We start from the raw sequence: 7,280 nt of genomic DNA, 5'->3' as shown, positions 1-7,280 counted from the left end.
TACCGAGTGGAGAGCAAACCTCCCACTCGAGGGCTTAGCTGCAGTCCAGGACTCGCATAAGTTGGAAAAAATCCTACCGAGTGGAGAGCAAACCTCCCACTCGGGGGCTTAGCTGCGGTCCAGTACTCGCCTAAGTACGAAACACATCTCAATCCTCAAGAACGACGAGGTGCAGGTCGACTGCCACCTTCTCCTGGGGAGCTTCGCCACAAATACAATGTGCGCTCCATCCCACTCTGTAGTAACGAGGTGCGGGTCGACTGCCACCTTCTCTTGGGGAGCTTCGCCACAAATACAATGTGCGGTCCGTCCTGCTCTACAGTAACGAGGTGCGGGTCGACTGCCACCTTCTCTTGAGGAGCTTCACCGCAAATACAATGCGCACTCCATCACCGACCCGCAAGGGCAACAAGGCGCGGGTCGACTGCTTCCTTCTCCTTCAGAGCTGCGCTACAGATACAAAAGTTGTCTCGAATAAAGAACGAGTCCACTCAGTAGGGGATTCATGAAGATATTCAACGATAAACCAAGTTCAGATAAATCCTAAAGGTTCTGGACCACGGATCGAAGTGCTCAGGCATTCAGCCCGAAAGAGTTTAATGGTTACAAAAACCACTCGGCATTCCAAGGCAAATTTAAGGTGAGGCATAAAAGTTTGTTCACTCCACGGGAGGAGGACTAGCAGGCTCGACGAACTTGTCTAAATCGACGCCGTCGGCGATCGGAGTGGCTGCAGCGATGAAAGTCTCCATAAAAGATCGGAAGTCATGCTTATGGGTGTTGGCGACCTTGATTGCTGCCAGCTTATCTTGTCGCACCTCCTTGCAATGGACGTGAACCAAAGACAGAGCCACATCAGCACCACACTGGGCAGAAGACTTCTTCCACTCCTGCACTCGGTCAGGGATTTCGTTAAGTCGAGTCATCAGGGACTCAAGATCATTTTGGAGCATGGCCTCTGGCCAAAGTGCCGGGTCGATCCATGACATGGTGACCTTCAGTCGAGCCAAGTAGTCCACGGCACCGTCGATGCGGGATTCCAGTCGGAGCAGATTCATGGCAGTTTCATCTTTCACGGGAGAATTGATTGGATCCAAACCTGGTTCGATCCGCCCAGTCTCCTCCTCGAAGTTCTCGCAAAACTCTGCATTCACGATCCAAGAATAAGTCAATTTTCATACGCTGAGTCGACACAAAAAAAATCAGTCGGAACAAAATGTGCACCTTCAAGCTTGATGAACAACTTCTTGGCAAGGCTCCTCAGATAGCTCTCCAGATCGTCCCTCCTGCGAGCGATGCCTTCCATCTTCTCGCCCAGGTTGAGGTTCTCCTTCTTCTAGCGCGAGTACTCCTTATTGGCTTCGTTCAGAGCAGATTTCAGCTTGGTATTCTCTTCTTCCAACTGGCCGACCGAAGCCAGTTTCTGTTCAGCCAGGGCGGTTCTGTCGTCAGCTTCCTTTCGAACAGTAGCCAAATCCTGATCCTTCTTCGCCAGAGCTTCTCTTAGTTTTTCTGCAAAGAAACGATGCTTGATTCAGAAAGAGCGGAAGGGTACTCAAGCCTAAGACAGACCAGTCGACAAACTCGTCTTACCAGTGGCGCCGTCCTTGACCTTTTGCAGCTCTGTCTTGGCCAGCTCCAAGTCAAGGTTCAGTTGAATCTGCTGTTTCTCCAAGTCAGCAAAGCGAGCTCCATGATCACAAGATTTCTAAAATCAAAGGGGAGAAGTTATTTTATAGCGAAAAACAACAAAGACATTAAGTACTAAGACTACGGTCGACTGCCCGTAGTCCACCATAGTCTCGGGGACTACACCCAGTGGGTGCACTTTGCGTGCCCCCACCGGTTCTGATCCCACTCGACTGGCCCACCGGAGTCGAGTGCAGGGAGTAAAAAAAGGAGAGAAAGTAGAACTCAGACCATAGTCGACTGCCAGCAGTCAACCACGGTCTCGGGGACTACACCCAGTGGGTGCACTTGGCGTGCCCCCACCGGTTCTGATCCCACTCGACCAGATCGAGTGGAAGAGACAAACTACCAATTCGGTTTACACTCGACAAAATACAAAGACTACAGTCGACTGCCAGCAGTCCACCGTAGTCTCGAGGACTACACCCGGTGGGTGCACTCAGCGTGCCCCCACTAGTTCAAAAATTTAATCGACGCACCCAGTGGGTGTATAGATGCAAAGATTTTCGAAAAGAGTCTTCAGATAGCATATCCTAACAGAACAAGCGACGACCAACTAACCCGAACATTGCTCTGGAGAGCCGAGCTGGCATCGTAGGCGGCTTGGCTGGCGTCCCGCACCGTCTTCATCTTCTCCATCATAATGCCCGCCTGGCGTATGGCTTCCCTGGCAGCATTTACCTCGTCCTCTGGGACATGATGGGTCGCAAAAACTGAAGGCGGGTCGACAGGGGCCTGAGCAGTCGGCGGGGAAGGCAAGGCACTCGACAATGGCACAACGAAGGTAACAGAACCCTGATTGGCATCGCCAGCATCCTGAACGACTGGCTCCGCCCTCGGCGTCGATTGTGGCACCTCGCTCGCAGGAGCTTGCCTATTTTTCCTCGTCAAAGGCCTCTCGGGCTCTTCATCATCATCATCAGGGAGGTCAATAATGTTAGGGGCTGTTCAAAGTTCAATCGACAAAATCACATCACCCAATGGTACACATTGCAGTTGAATCGACCAAAATAAAGACAGTATGGCAGAAATCATACCCAGATTAGAAGTGACCGCATCCTCCATCACCTCATCATCGCCCCTGTAAGCTGAGGTCCCGGAAGTAGCAGAGCTGACAGTTCCAAAGTTTGCCTGGTTAAAACAAGAAAAACAAACAGCACAGGGCGTCGAGTAAATATGAAGGAAGACACTCACGCGGAAGCGATGGGGATGTCAATCTTAATCTTCGGCAACGCCTTCCGAAGCTTCGGCTCTGCGACTTTGGGATGCTTTGACGCTTTTTCAGTCGGAGTTGGCGAAGAGGTCCGAGGACGCTTTGAAGACTGACCAGCTTGAGCAATCGCCTTTTCACGGGCGCTCAGTCGTTCTTGGTCAAGTTTGGACTGCCTCTCCCTGCGAGGAGGCGACTCGACTTCTTCTTCATCACTTGGATCGTCGCTTTCTTCGTCCCCTCCACCGTCAGACTCCCATTCGCCACTGTCACCGCCGCTCGCTTCTCCTTCCGGGTCCTGCTCTTGCTCTCCGTTGGGCATTGAATACATTTCAATAATGGTCTGAAAGAAAGCAGGAAGAACAAAGTCAGTCGACTCAGTATAGGCAGTTGCGCGAGTGAATTCAGATTACAAACAAAAGCTCAGAATCGGACCTTCTCTGGTACATGAGACTGGTCGAATGGAGGAACTCTCATGGCTCCCCTGGGGTTGTCCTTGTTCCCGGTCATGCCCGACAGCCACTTCTCCAGTGTGTCATCATCGACCTCCTCCGGGTGAATCCGAGTGGAGTCTTCAAGACCCGAATACATCCACATCGGATGGTCTCGGGCTTGAAGAGGCTGGATGCGCCGCTGAAGGAAGACCTCCAAGAGATCCATACCGGTGACCCCGTCACAGATAAGCTGGACCACTCGCTCTACCAGCACCCTCACCTGCGCCTTCTCCTCCGGGAGCACCTTCAAAGGGGAGGGTTTCCTCACTCGGTCCATGGTGAAAGGAGGGAGGCCAGTCGACTGCCCTGGCGTCGACTGGTCTTTGCAGTAAAACCAAGTCGACTGCCATCTGCGAACTGAGTCGAGAAGAATCATGGCCGGAAAGGAACTTTTCCCTCTCATCTGGACACCAAGACCCCCACACATCTGAATCACTTGAGTCCTCTCGTCACTCAGATTAGCCTTTTTCACCGTCTGGGAGCGACAAGTGAAAATGTGCTTGAAAAGGCCCCAGTGAGGCCGACAACCCAGGAAATTCTCACACAGAGAAACAAAAGCGGTGAGATAAACGATTGTGTTGGGAGTGAAGTGGTGGAGTTGTGCCCCAAAGAAGTTCAGAAATCCCCGAAAGAAAGGGTGAGGAGGCAAGGAAAATCCACGGTCGATGTGGGTGGCAAGGAGAACACGCTCACCCTCCCGAGGTTGCGGCTCGGATTCCTTCCCCGGAAGCCGCGCCGATTCATAGGGGATCAGCCCTCCTTTGGCTAGGTCGTCGAGGTCTTCTTGGGTGATCGTTGAGCGGATCCAGTCGCCCTAGATCCAGCCCTTCGGCAGGCCGGTTCGCGAGGAGGATCTGCCCCGACTGGTCGCCTTCCCCTTCGACCTCGCTGTCGCCTTCTTCGCCCGCTCTAGAGCCTCCGTCTTCTCCTTCCCCATTGTCGCCGGCGAAACGCATACGGAGCGGTGGCGCTGGGGCGAAAGCGAGCGCGACGAGGGAGCGTGAAGAGGAGAAGAGATAATGGGGACGCACTGTTCGAAGAGGCCCCGGTCCGACGCCTTATATGAGGCCGCTTCCGAGTGGCTGACTGGTAGGCCCGGGCGGCCCTGTCAAATCCCGTAACAATCACGCGCGTGATACGTGGCGAAAAAGGTGGCGCGGGGATCGAGGCGGCTCCGCTCTATCCCATCCGATTACTGCGGCCTCCCCCGTCCCGCGCGCTTCCCAAAATTCGGATCCCGCGAAATCTGCGGGCAGCAGAACAACTTGTCAGACCGAAGATCTCCTCCGCACCGTCACTCGGAGCCTTTCAAGTAAAGAAACTCACTCGACAAAAAGCTAAGAATGTATCAAGGGACTGAAAAGGAAGTTGCTGTCATCACTCAGGTTCATTGATCCGAAACCAGATATGCTCATGGCATGAAAAATGAGTCGGGAAAATCCTCAACTCCTTCCCCACTCAAACCTCGATCCATTCGGGGGCTAATGACGAAGCTATGTACCTAGGGTAGGGTCATGGACCTGTCCAAACTGCCCTACCCAAGGACATCTCTAGAAGAAATCACCTTTCAATCGACTTGGAGGTGTTCCACTTGACAGACTCGAAGACATTCGATCAAGAAGCGATCACTCGACCAAGACCGAACCACTCGACGGCCAGGAGACCTAAAGGCACTCCGCATGCTAACGGTCGGTTATTAAGTAGCCTTTATGGTCATCATAGCACTTTATTAGGGGCGTTACCAGCAACGCCCGACCTTAATGTATTTAAAACCCTGCATAACTGAGGGCCAGAGGAGTCCGGCGAACTCTATATAAGCCACCCCCTCCTCAGTGTAAAGGGTTCGCACCCCTGTAAACCATACACGCATAATCCAGTCGACCGCCTCCGGGCTCCGAGACGTAGGGCTATTACTTCCTCCGAGAAGGGCCTGAACTCGTAAACCTCGTGTGCTTACAACTTCTCCATAGCTAAGATCTTGCCTCTCCATACTTACCCCCCTACATTACTGTCAGACTTAGAACCACGACATCGGCCACTGACTCGTCGTTGTCCGCGCACCCGGCTTTTGTCTCTACCTGCATGGCGCGGGCGCAGACACATGAGGCACGGCCGTCGACGGCAGCGATGACGCCCGTGCCGCTGTGCTCCCCGCCATGCCGGCGTGGAGCGACTCGCCACTCCGCATGGAGTGGCCCTAGAGCGGCGAGTTGCTGAACCACGTAGCGGCTTGGGGCGCAACTTGCTCCGTCGGGTCAGGCGCGGGACGTGGAGTAGAGAGCTGCCTCGCTCGTATCCGGCGGGCTCGGCGGGCCACCCAGGTGGCTTGTATGCGGGAGAACTGCTGTTCAAAAGCCATCGAAAGAGTGGTGAAGGAGAAGATGGGGAGCGACGAAGGGGTGTGGTTGTTGCCCGGCTTCTCGCCTCGTTCAAATAGAGGGCGGAGGGAGATGTTCGGCCAGCGTTGCATTTAATGTCGCCCCGCTCATGAATGGGCGTGTGACCGGAGTAGATTTCCCGACTTTCACGTGGAGTTAATGAAGGCACATGAATGCGCGAGGAGGCGTATTCAGCCGGGCGTGCAGCGGGCGGCGCCCTCGGCCGGCACGCCGATTCATTGGTGGAGACAGTGAGAGGCGTATTCAGCCGGGCGTGCAGCGGGCGGCGCCCTCGGCAGGCACGCCGATTCATTGGTGGAGACAGTGAGAGGCGTATTCAGCCGGGCGTGCAGCGGGCGGCGCCCTCGGCAGGCACGCCGATTCATTGGTGGAGACAGTAAGAGGCGTATTCAGCCGGGCGTGCAGCGGGCGGCGCCCTCGGCCGGCACGCCAATTCATTGGTGGAAACAGTGAAAGGTTACGTCCGCTCTGAGCCGTCTTCAATGCGGGGCGACACGCTCTAAAGCGGCATGAATGCGAGCAGCTGGCGTCAGGAGGAGCGCGCGCCCGCGAATAAGGAAGGTTTTTTTGTGGGCCAGAACGATGAAAAACGGGTTTGAAAGCGGTTCAGACTCCCACAAACTCTTCCAATTTTATTTCCGGCCTGTGGAAGAAATCAGGTCTGGACCACCCCGCAAAAAGGTACAGATCAACGTGAGATGACTTTCACGATCCGTACAATACGATTTGCACGGTTACGTGAGGTTTACGGGTCTGGCTTAGAGATGGCCTAATTTTCAGACTGTGACGCAATCTCGGTATAGTGCTCCGTCGACAAAACCCCGAGAGGACGCAGGGCTGACTGCCACGGGCCCGCGGCGTAGGGGACGGGGATGCAGCACAACTTGATTTGAACGCGTAGGATCGACAGAGAAAATTGGTGTATAAGAAAAAGCAGATTCTCGCCAAAAAACAAGACAGATGTCCGGCCGGTCAACGGGTGGGAACCGGCGAGGATTCATAAATTATCACCTGAGTTAGCTGGGCGGCTGGCGCGGTGGGGTTGACATTGAAACCAAGCACGCCCCGTTGCTCAATTGACAATTGAATGCCGTTTGGAATTCGTCCGACCAGGCAGTGGGCATGTGCCATCTCAACCACTGCATTTCATTTCTCGTCGTGCAAGTTTTTAAGACCATTTTTCAGATCAAATGCAGACCAGTTCAGGCTGGCCGGCATTATATATGAGGGACCATATCGGCATGGAAGCAACCGCATGTTATAGAGATCAAGTTATTGGCATTGCGTCGTTGCCGCACTTAAACAATGGATGGACGGATGGATAGACAGCTAGGCCGTCGCACTGGCGTGAGATAAGCTAAGAAATTCTCCCACCGAGGGCGCTCCTCCACTGCTGATTGCTGCCCCGTCGGCAGTCCACCCAGACCAAACGGCCCACACTTACTTTCTACCCGCTCGCACCGATCCTTTTTTTTTTTGCGAATGAAA

This window comes from Triticum aestivum, chromosome 4A, assembly GCF_018294505.1.
Source record: "Triticum aestivum cultivar Chinese Spring chromosome 4A, IWGSC CS RefSeq v2.1, whole genome shotgun sequence".
In the NCBI taxonomy this organism is placed as follows: domain Eukaryota; kingdom Viridiplantae; phylum Streptophyta; class Magnoliopsida; order Poales; family Poaceae; genus Triticum; species Triticum aestivum.
This window is presented reverse-complemented; position numbering follows the sequence as displayed.